At 41.8% G+C, this 10,857-nt stretch overlaps 1 long non-coding RNA gene across 8 annotated transcripts in view; it reads left to right on the top strand.

Annotated features, from left to right (window-relative positions):
* Positions 1–10,447, top strand: part of LOC119329810 — a 24,251-nt gene extending 13,804 nt beyond the window's left edge. For 5 of the 8 annotated variants that reach the window (XR_005159787.1, XR_005159781.1, XR_005159785.1 and 2 more), the window contains 3 exons: positions 7,864–8,965; positions 9,403–9,485; positions 10,077–10,447. This is a non-coding gene — a long non-coding RNA (uncharacterized LOC119329810). The remainder of the gene's footprint in view (positions 1–7,863; positions 8,966–9,402; positions 9,486–10,076) is intronic. The other 3 variants (XR_005159786.1, XR_005159772.1, XR_005159773.1) reach the window with 3 other exon arrangements.
* The last annotated feature ends 410 nt before the right edge of the window (positions 10,448–10,857 follow it).

Here is a 10,857-nt window from a genome sequence, read left to right as displayed (position 1 = left end):
TTTTTCTGTTTTCTTTTCTTCTTTTTTTTATTCTATTTCTTTTCAGTTTTCTTTTATTTTAGTTTTATAAAATTTAAAAGCGACAACTAATTTGGTGTTAATAAATAGGTCACAGCCCCAAATATTCTGGCACCTTAAATAAAGTGTTTTGCATGTGCTTATTATTTTAAAAATCATTTTAGATAATTGTTTTATCGTTGTTTTAGTTTATTTAGTGCATCTAATCATATTATAAAAATGTGGTTTCACCACCATAATTACTTAGGATTTATTGGTCAACCTTAGAACATTTAATTTTTGACAATTGAAAACTTTTATTATTTGCTTGATTTTGAATTTGAATTCGAACGGGATTTGATGCATCAGAGGTTAACCACAGTAATCGTGGTGACGTGGCATCGTTAATAGGGAATTACTGTAGTGTAACTATCCGGGCGTCACAAATGATATCCACCTTGCAAAAGCATTTCAATATGCGGTTCTATCCTTGGTGGGACCTTCGAGTCTCTTTATGATAGTATCGCATATTGGGCATGACAACTATTATCAAAGGTATGGCTCAGATGAATGTTTAATTTTCGTCGAGGATGATTTTGGAACCCAATGTACCAGGAAGCAAGCAAAAATATGGCATGTAGTTAATACTCATAAAAGAGGATAGTCCTGCAAAATCCAGTTTCATACAAGAAATCAACAACAGAAATATTAAGATGGTATGTATCTGTGGTAATCGGCCCGCATATCACAATGAGAAGCGTCTGGTGTAAGCAACCCACTTTTCCCTCGCAAGCTACCAGAGAAGCTTCCAAGGCAAGATCCATCTATCTTCCTCAGTATGATGTATGGATGATTTCCCATGCAAGGTACTCTGCCTTCTTCAGTAAGCAACCGCAAAAGCTTCGGGCATAAGGTATTGAGTCTTTCCCCAGCAAAGTCTTTAAGGGGGTAAGCTTTTGAAGCACGATATTCAGTCTTCTTCAGCAAGTTGTCTAATGAAGGTTTCAAGCACAAGCCAGCCAATCTTCCTCAGTAAGACATTGGTACAAGGTAGTATGCTGTGAATTGACAGCATATGGCAGTGAATCCCAAGAATTAGATCCACAACAGTTTGGTCAGAAGTAAGAATCAGTCAGAATACATGTCTATCTCAGGAAATAGATTCTCATATATAGGTGGTGAGCATACCACCAAGATCTTAGAAGTCACTCAGATGAGGATCTGACAACCACGTGAGGATGGTTAAGAGAGGAAAGCCAGTATACACCGTAGTGTGACAAAGGATTATGAGGATTGACGACATCAATGAGCTGAATACAAGTGCCTGTGAACCTGGAAAATTAACCTCATGCGCCCTTGTCCCCTTTTTCTCCAATGACGGCACCACGCCTGTGATGTGAGCTGTTTTAGCTATCTGGGGTGGATGCTGATTTTTTTCTCTCTTCAACGACTGTCATGAGTTCTGAGCTGCTTTTCTGCCGTCTCGTACAGCTGTTGAGTTTCTTTTTGTGACAGTAGCCCTATAGCTGCTTTTTGGCTATTTTAGGGAGCTGCCACCTTCTTCTTAATGACCCGGTCTCATGCTCGGAGCTGCTTTTCGTCCGTCCTGAGCAGTGGTTGAGTTATTCCAGTAATGTCCTAGATCTGAGTTGTAAAGACTACTCTGGTGGCTACTGATTTATTTCTCGATTTCTTGCAAGGTTTAGATGACCATTTTCCTTCGATCAAAACTTGAGGGGTGTTGAACCTGCCATTTAATGGGTTACCCTGTCAGAAAAATGAGGATAAGCTATGATTGCCGAAAAATTGCACCGTCAATACCTATGGTCATACGAAGAAGCAATATGACACACCTCTTTCAGTCAAGGATCCAGACCAAGAAAACAATAATGAAGGACCAGGTATGAAAATTGTTGCACGATCCCATGGTGCAGATACCCCCATAGTCTAAGTCAGTATTGATCCACATGGATATGCCTACAGCATGAGTAATCGGTACGAGGAATAACAATCTCAAAACATGAGTCCTCACTTATGTGAATCATCATGGATAGCCTTTCGTGAACAAAATTTTTCCGTCAGAACCACCGTCAGTCAAGTCTGCAGATATTATCATACAGGTCAAACCCTTATGCTAGCCATGACAGGCGACAATGAAATATATGGTACGGATCAGATACTCAAGACAGTGGAACCAGTTAAGATGATTCAGAAACTTCCGCGATGAGTCAGAATCTGTCAGGAAACGGTTATGCTTCAACTCACTGTTTGGAACCCAAAGGACCAACATTTAATGGAGAAACCCAATGCACTGGGTCGGAGTTTGGGTGTTCATCAGAAAAATCTGATCATCACTTTATGGAAGGTTGTTAGTGCCGGATGACACACCCAACGGAAATCACTCTTGGAATTGTGAGACAGACATATATTTCAGTCGTGAAAATCAATCGCAGTCAGCTAAGTCAGCAGATCTAAAAAAATTATTGGAGCATGTATAAGCATGAACAAGAAAGTTAAAATCTGTCAGAATGTGGATACAGTAAAGCAAACCACCCAGAGCCAGTCAGAGAAAATTTAGTGGGAACAACAATAAAGGAAAAAGGATATCCGAGTTGGAAACGGTTTCCTTAAGCCAATATATTCATACTTGTTCCCTGAGCAACCAAATCTCGAGGACGAGATTTCTTTAAGGGGGTAAGGTTTCTGACAGCCTGATTTGTGGCCCTTTCTTTTTCTTTTGTTTTTGTGAGTTTTTTTTGCTTGAGTTTTCTTTTTCCGTGGCTTTGTGGTCTGGAAACTGAAGAAGATGCCCTCTTCTTTGCTTCCAGAGTGGCTTGTCATTCCCAAATCCTTCCCTAGACCCTGTCATTTTCATACTAGCCCAAATCCCAATATTCTTTTTATTGGGAATATTCCTTTCCAATTACAGGAATAACTCAAATTGCCCTAGGTTGTGAAGCAACCTATATTTCCCTCACTCTTAAAATTGCCAAATAATTCTCATAAATTGCTTGGGTCATATCTTTCTCAAATATGGCAAAATATTTCATTTGTGATGTTTATCATCATGCCCACTAATTCTTTTCCTATTCTGCCCTAAATGGCACATTGTGAAGCAAGTGCTATTTTCCTTTGCCCAATTGACCTCAAATTCTTTGGACATCTTTTCATGTCCATATCATTGCCACATGCCAAAATGCAACCTCATTTTCATAGTAATTATTAAATTATGAGTTTCCAAAGTTTTTGTCCAGAAAGAAACTTTGTGAAGGAGGTACAAGGTAGGCATATCCAAATGAGTTGCCATTTTGCATGATCCTTCATATTATCATTTTATAGCCCTCCACCCAAGTTGAGCTCATATCATGCCTCCATGTGAGCTCATCTTCAATTCTTAGATTCTGCCAAAATTTTTAGTTTGTGAAGCAAGTATATTTTATCTTGCTCCATTATGGCTGTAAATTTTTGTAGGTATTCTAGTATCCATATAACCTATATCCACCCATGTTGGTAATATTTCATCATGGCGTTATTCCTCTAGAATTTTTGCAAGTTTCTGTCCAAAGGAGATGTTTGTGAAGCAAGTACCATTTTGGCTTTGCCAAATGGTATGAGACTTTTTGAGCATCTTCATAGGGCCAAATGACCCTGCCTTGCCCAAATTGAGATCAAGTTGACACTCCGTGTGAGTGCATCTTGATGATCTAGTTTCTGGACCATTTTGGTCAGTTGTTAAGCAACCGCATTAAATCTTGGTCCATTTCTTGCCAAACTCCCCAGGATTGTTCTCCTTCCTAGCCTAAACCCCCCGGACATAACATTTGACCCATAGCATCTCTCTAGTGATCACACTTAGTTGATCAAGTTTACTGCAGTAAACTTCAGAGGCTGCTTACCATTTAGCCAGAGCAGTTTTCACCAAGCTACCATCACACTTGAAACAGCCCCAGGAAGGACTAACCCCTAGTCATCATTTGCCAGCTGTTTGCCTCCCACGCATGCCAGTACTGGTGGTGACCATCGATTTGGCATGAAGTGAGTGCGTCCTGCGCGTCTTCTTGCTCGGGCCCCTCCCCCTCTCGTCGTCATCACGTGTGTGAGCGTGTCCAGCAGCTGCCCACATCTTCGTCATCCCCCTGGACTCATCTCCCTCTCCCGAAGCCTCCTCGTCTGCGCTCGTCACCGCTCGCCCACGGGAGCACTGTGGCCGACAACGCATTAAGGGCGCCTGGCCTCTTCCTCTGCCCCTCCCTTGGCTCCTGTTGCCCCGTGCTCTCTGTAGCTCATCCGCGTTCTCCCTCATCACCTTCCTGTGCCTCCCCGTGATCGCTGTCGTCGCCAGGGCCTCGACCGGACATGCCCGGTGGCACCCAAGCATGTGCCTCTCGCCCCGGCTATTTATAGCCCCTCCCCTCGCCTACCGAGCATCCCAGCAACCTCACCGCACTCCTCTAGGCCATGCCCACCTCTAGCCCGAGCTCGAGAAGCTCTTTGTGCTCGACATCACCGCCATGGCCGCCGTCGGTGCCCACCCAAATTTGCGGCAACCAAGCCCTCCCTCTCCTCTTGGCCATCACCAGAGCCCTACACCACCACTCCAGATCGACCCCGCACCTCCACCCCTCTTACCCGCGACCCTAATGCCGAGTCCATCTTCACCGTGGCCACAGTCTTTGTGGCCAATGCCTCGCGCAACCTCAAGCTCCTCGGTGGCCGTGTCCTGCCTGGATGGAACCGCCTCGTCGCGCTGATCACGCCGGTAGGTCGCATGGCGTGGGCGCAAGCGAGGAGAGGAAGGAGACAACGCCCCTCCCTGCTAGCTGGCCACGGGCCCCGCTCGTTGGCCCTTCAGCCGTTGACCCGGCCAGCCCACATGGATAAGTGATGGGCCCCATAGCCCGTGGGACCCGCACGTCAGCGACCCCAAGCCCCGACCCCGCATCAGATGATGTGGATAAGTGGACATGTATTCTGGTAAGTACGTTTTCAGCTTCTGAAAGCGTATTTCTTTATATGCGTTTCTGCCTTATCCACTCAGGGACTTGTTTGTGATGATATTTTTGCAAAAAAGTCCCTAATCTTCATCACCTCACAACTTTTTACTCGTAACTCCAAATGAGGTGAATCCAAAGCCCATTTCTTAGTCTCGTGGATTCCGTTCTATTGGCAACACTTTCACCATGTGTTATCATCCCGAAAATGACATTTTTGCCCTTCCACATAAACAGCCCTTTCGGGAGAGGACTGTTTCCGGCGATTCTTTCCGCGGCTTCACCGCACTTCTCCCCTGTGCCTTCTTCATCCCCAGGCGAGCCACAATAGCCACTTGCATGATAGTAATGCATTAGCCATGGTTTTCAACTTGAATATTTATTAAATATTTGCTTGTTGAAAAGATGGTTATCATTGTTCCGGTGATGCTTAAAGTTGCATGTTCACTTTCGTGCTATGCAGTCTTGTACTCTGTTATCATGTTCTACCTGCTAGTATTCCTTTCATATGCTTATGTTTGCTAGTAGTACATGTTGATGTTAGTGATGGTTTTCGGTGCATGACTTCCGTCTATTCTGAGTTTCATCGTATGCGTGTTCCATTGCATCCAGTTGGTTAAATGCTTGCATGGTAGCATTGTTGCTATGTCTTGTATGATATTTATTGTTGATGCTAGTAGTCATGCTAGGTTTCTATGAGTAGTGTTGTATTTGTGATATTCATGCACGTCATTATGCCATGCTCAGTTGGATATGATTCATTGTTAATATGGTCAACAGTTATGTTGTACCCTGAGGCTTATGTTGATATCATGCTCATGCATTGTAATTGCATCATGTTATTTTATCATGGCTCAACATATTAGCATTCAAGTTTAACCGGATTAAATTGAAGTTGAACAACTGTTGGCTGAGTCATGGTTCCACCATATCGAGCTGACTAGTGCAACCACACTTACCTTTATGGGAGGGTCCTAACTGGGTCTATTGTCATGCCTCTCGCCAGTGCCTCCAACGGGGGAAGGTTATGGGCGTGCAGTACCCTGGCCCGGTAAGCAGACATAACCTTGTTTGCCCGTAGTTGGATGATAAGCGCTTTTGTCCATGTTTGGGACCGTTTTGCCATGTTGTGGCCATTTTGCCACGACGGTTGCCGTTGGTGTCTGGGGTAGACACGGGGCCATCCATGACTTAGCCCAGTGGGGAGTTAGTCGGAGTGGCCGAGAGAGTGTCATGGCAGTAGGACGGTTTTGTCGGAATGCCGTTGGTCCACCCGAATGGGAGTGCGAGGCCGTCGGTTCCGTGGTGTGGGTACAGTGTGCTAACCTCTGCAGAGTGTGTTTTAAATCTATCGATAGCTGTGCCCGCGGATAAGGACCCAGTTCGTGTCGGTCACACTATGGGTCAACAGTAATAATAATCATGTGCTTAATAACAACCCTATTTTGATGATGAGATAAGTGGATTGTGTGATCTGTGTATGATCACCGTTTGGTTACGAGGTAACCCGTTGAACCAAGAGTGGTTCCGTTTGTGATCCGCGAATGATCATTGTTTGGTTACGAGGTAACCCGTTGAACCAAGTGTGGTTCCGTTTGTGATCCATGAGTGATCACTGTGATATCGAGGATACTGAGTTGTTGGATATTTGTGATGTTGTGCGAGAATCGTGGGTAAAGATCAAGCTCCTTGTGGTCATTTAATGATTACTGCGGTATTGTTTATACCAAGCTTGATTTGATCCTAAGATGATCGTGTGATGTCCGAGGATGGTAAGTGATGCATGTGATGGTTATGAGGTAGCCGAGCACAATAAGTGGTGCATATAGTGTCATCAGGTTGCATGCTAGTATCGTCAGATTCATATGCTCATATTCTGCTAGTTGTATCATGTTCATGTTGATGCCATGTTATTCTGATGATATCATGTTAATTCCTGCTTAACCTATAATTGCCATGATGTTGTTTGTCTTCAATGCTTCTGGTTATTGTGAGCTTGCAAGTACATTCAATGTAATGACCTGGCGTGTCATGCCAGTTTGCAGGTCATGCCGGATTTGAATGCTTGTTTGCCGTGGATTCTTTGTTTGTGAGCTAGGATAAGCGTTCCAGCCAGAGTCCCTGTGGAGTGGAGTTTACCACCATCGTCGTTGTTCCGTTGCTAGAGTTATTCCGCTGCTTCGAGTTGTTCTGCTGCTTGCTTAGAGCAACAGTGGCAGGCATAGTGTCGTCGTGCCGATGTAATTCCCCGTTATATCGGAAACCCTTGTACCCAAATAGATTGTAATAAAGAGTTGATTTGTTCTATGCTAAGCAGTGCCATATTCCAGAAGACTTCATCTTGATCTCTAGGCGGCAATACGGGGCGTTACGGTTTTCTCTGAGCCGGGGTGCCACAGTATAAAATAGCAACAAGACTTCACTACTGAGAGATATTTATGCCTGTATCATGATAGGTCTCCTTCCAAGTTAGTTGACACGTTTTTTCTATCCCAAGTTTATTGGCCTATTTTTTTGTCCTTCTGAGGTTATTATTATGCTTTTTGTGCATGCTGAACTAGCATATTTAGTGGCGAGTTTGGTGCTTCTATCACTGTGTTCTTCCAGAATCTCATCATATATCTCTATCCTAGGAATTATATGTTCACTTCCATGAAAAATAATATTTAAGAGAAACTTCATCACAGACTGTCTTTGGTGTGATATTTATAGACTGTCTTCCACAACAGATTATTGACATCACAATTCAGAGAAGCTTTGATTTCACTATATTCTTCCTTTTGAAATTAATATTTTTGTACATGACAACACTACTCATTTAAGTGGAGGAGGCAGCGACTCTGATAGTTTGGAGAGTTAACACATCTGGTTGTAGGGCATTAGAGGATTTGAGTAGAAGCTGGCGAGCGGTGTCCACAGATTGTACAGCGACCAAGCGGCAGTGAAGAATCAATGTGTGGATCTATCATTACCATATGGACTAGGTATGCAAAGTTATTCCTCTGGTATGCTTTTGTCCATACGACCTTTTATGTTTCATTCCTTTTGTATTTCTGTCAACAAAAAATGTAGATCCGCAACTTAATTGTCATGATGATGTTGGATGGCATGGCAGTTGTCCAGTTCTATTATTTAAGAAGTCGATGTGTGTATATCTAACAAAGAGATAATCACAATAGACTTAAAAGCTTAGAAGTAGAGTTTAAAAGAAAATTCAGAAGCATTGGAGGCTCATGCTTCTACTGTCATGTTTTATGTTCCAGTTAGGAGGCTGTTTCTAAAATAGAGATTATTGATTTTCACATATATAACCTGTGCTCATAGTATCATTCCTATTTCATTCTTTGTTTTCCATTTTCTTCTCCCTCTAAATTGTTGAGCTCCTATTCAAATTAGTAATCTTTTCAACTATTTTTATAACTTCACAAGTTTCAGAAATAAGATGTTTGCTTTATTGAGCTAAGGTGTTCTCTTTTTGACAGAGTATTGTCCAAAGATGTTGTATATCCTTATTATAGGGATACAAGCTCAATGAACTATTCATGTAGTTACCGATTTTAGATAGATTTTGTTTCAGTTATGAAGGTTTAGAGGGATACATGAATGATTTGGAGTTTCAGTTATCATTTGAGCTAATTCCCCATTCGTATTCTTAACACTAATCCATCATATTAATATTAATTAATTATGATGCTGCCATATTCATTTCTGCCCTTGGAGGGAGATGAACATACGGTGATGCCAGCGCAGCACTTAAGGGCTTGGAGGCTAACTAGGCAAAAGAGGCCTATTGTCAGCCACCAAATTATGATGTTGAGCAGTGCCCGAGCGGAAGATAGCAAGGTGGTTCTCATAGGATACGGAGTAAGCAGAGCTAGCGGCAGTGGACGCAGCTACCATGGTGGTGGGCGCACTAGAGGCACAACACATGGTGGATATCGAGGATGTACTGCACGTCAAAGCAGTCGCCGCTCCAGGTAAATTAGATAGACAAAATACATGACATGTTAGGCTGTTATTCGCTAGCGGTAGAAATATTTAGCTCATTCATGAGGTAACATCAGGGTCTGTTGTGCTGAATCTTTGAGATGAAACCAAACCAAACTAATACATACCTAGCATCCGTCCAGAAGTCTTGATTACAGAATATATATGGTCCCATTTTAAGTTGCAAAGGACTCGGATATCTATTCTTTTGTAGGGATTTGAGAAAAAAGAAAATAAAAAACACTTATATGAGGCAATGGCTTCGTCAGAAAGCACAAGAAATATCGTTGCGCGGCAGCAATGCATACCTTAATTTGCTTCATGGTGAACTGGAAATGTGCTTCTACGTCAAATTGAAAAAATATATATGTTGTTCACTAGCACCATAATATGTCCATCCATTAACCACTTTTTTGTCGAAATACAGGGATATCTGGTGTGTTTGCATATACAGGAAATCTTCTTGCCACTGCACCTGTAGGCCTACTGGGGCTGCTTCTCTAGTTTTAGGTCAGTCTACCCTGTTTGAGTTATAGCTGAAAAACATGTATGATTTCTGCACCTCCTCCTTTTGCTGATATTTATTAGTTAGTGAGCTTTCTGCACCTACGCCCTATGACGCAGATTGTGTATGCCTCTTGTTTATATGGTTTAATTTAGGAATATTATCATTGGCGATATGTATTTTAGATTTAGACTTACAGAAAGGGTATGTGGCATGACAGTGCAAAGCTTTTTAGGGCTATCTTCTTTCTCCTCTTTATTCTTTGAACTTCAGAACAAAACCTCAATTTGTTCACTTTAGTTGTGTGTTATTCTTCTCAATCTATGAAGCAAATCTTATTGAATATATAGTTGGCATACTTCACATTGCATTGGTTAGAGTGGCCCATGTGAGTAGGTATGGATAGCCTGAGCTTCTGTTGAAGGCACTTTGATCAAATGGCACGAACCACCACAAGTTTGTGCTTCACCTATTCACAACCACCCGGTCAGAACTTGAAAATGGAACCAAAGAGTAGTACCTGCTTAGGGAGATAGCACGGTGCAATGTAAAAGGAGATTTCGGTCATGAAAATTTATCGGTATTTTGTCTTTCAGGTTTCTCAGTATCTGCTTTAAGTCTTGGATTGACAGATGTTGGGTCATCTCATATGGATAAATGGTAGGTCAAGGGCCTTTTATCACTGAAGTAGTACCCATACCTATGAGTGGCGATAGAGATAATTGATATTGGAGACTATATGAATGTCAAGTGGATAGTGAAATGATTTGTCAATGCTGGTTTTACTTGAAGATTATGTATTTATTTCAAGTAATAATAACCTCCCTTAGTTCTTACTTGTTATACTTGTAATTCAGCAATTAAGGGATTATGTTATATCTTCTGTGTCAAACATTGGCTCGTGGTTATTTTGTAAAATATGTATATGTGGCATTCATCTGATTTTATATAACCGCCTTACTCTTAAAATTTAGCATTATTTTTTTGCTCTTTCGGTGTTGTGTTGTTTACTAAATTCTCCATATATTTTTCTTTTATAATCTATTCTATGTGCATAAACTATCACACCACTGAACTAGAATGTTGTACCAGAACCTAAATCTCATTTTACACAGATTTAAGTTCTTTTTTAAATAAACACCTAGATTTAATAAATTTTCTTGCTTTCACATGTTACTTCTTTGAATAAGATCTTGAGATGCACCAGTTCATTATTTTTAGAAGGGTTTATGTTGTTTTTTAGGCATTGCATTTAGCTGGAAGAGGGTACTGGCCAGCGCACCACCTCTCTTGCCCCTTGAGTGGGTGAGCTAATTTGACTATTTCCTCTTGGTGTATTGTAGCAATTGGATGCTTTAAAGGATTTCAATGGAGTTT

The sequence above is a fragment of the Triticum dicoccoides genome, chromosome 1B, assembly GCF_002162155.2.
Source record: "Triticum dicoccoides isolate Atlit2015 ecotype Zavitan chromosome 1B, WEW_v2.0, whole genome shotgun sequence".
NCBI classification, from domain to species: domain Eukaryota; kingdom Viridiplantae; phylum Streptophyta; class Magnoliopsida; order Poales; family Poaceae; genus Triticum; species Triticum dicoccoides.
Note: the sequence above shows the minus strand (reverse complement) of the source record. Positions and strands in the feature narration are given on the sequence as shown.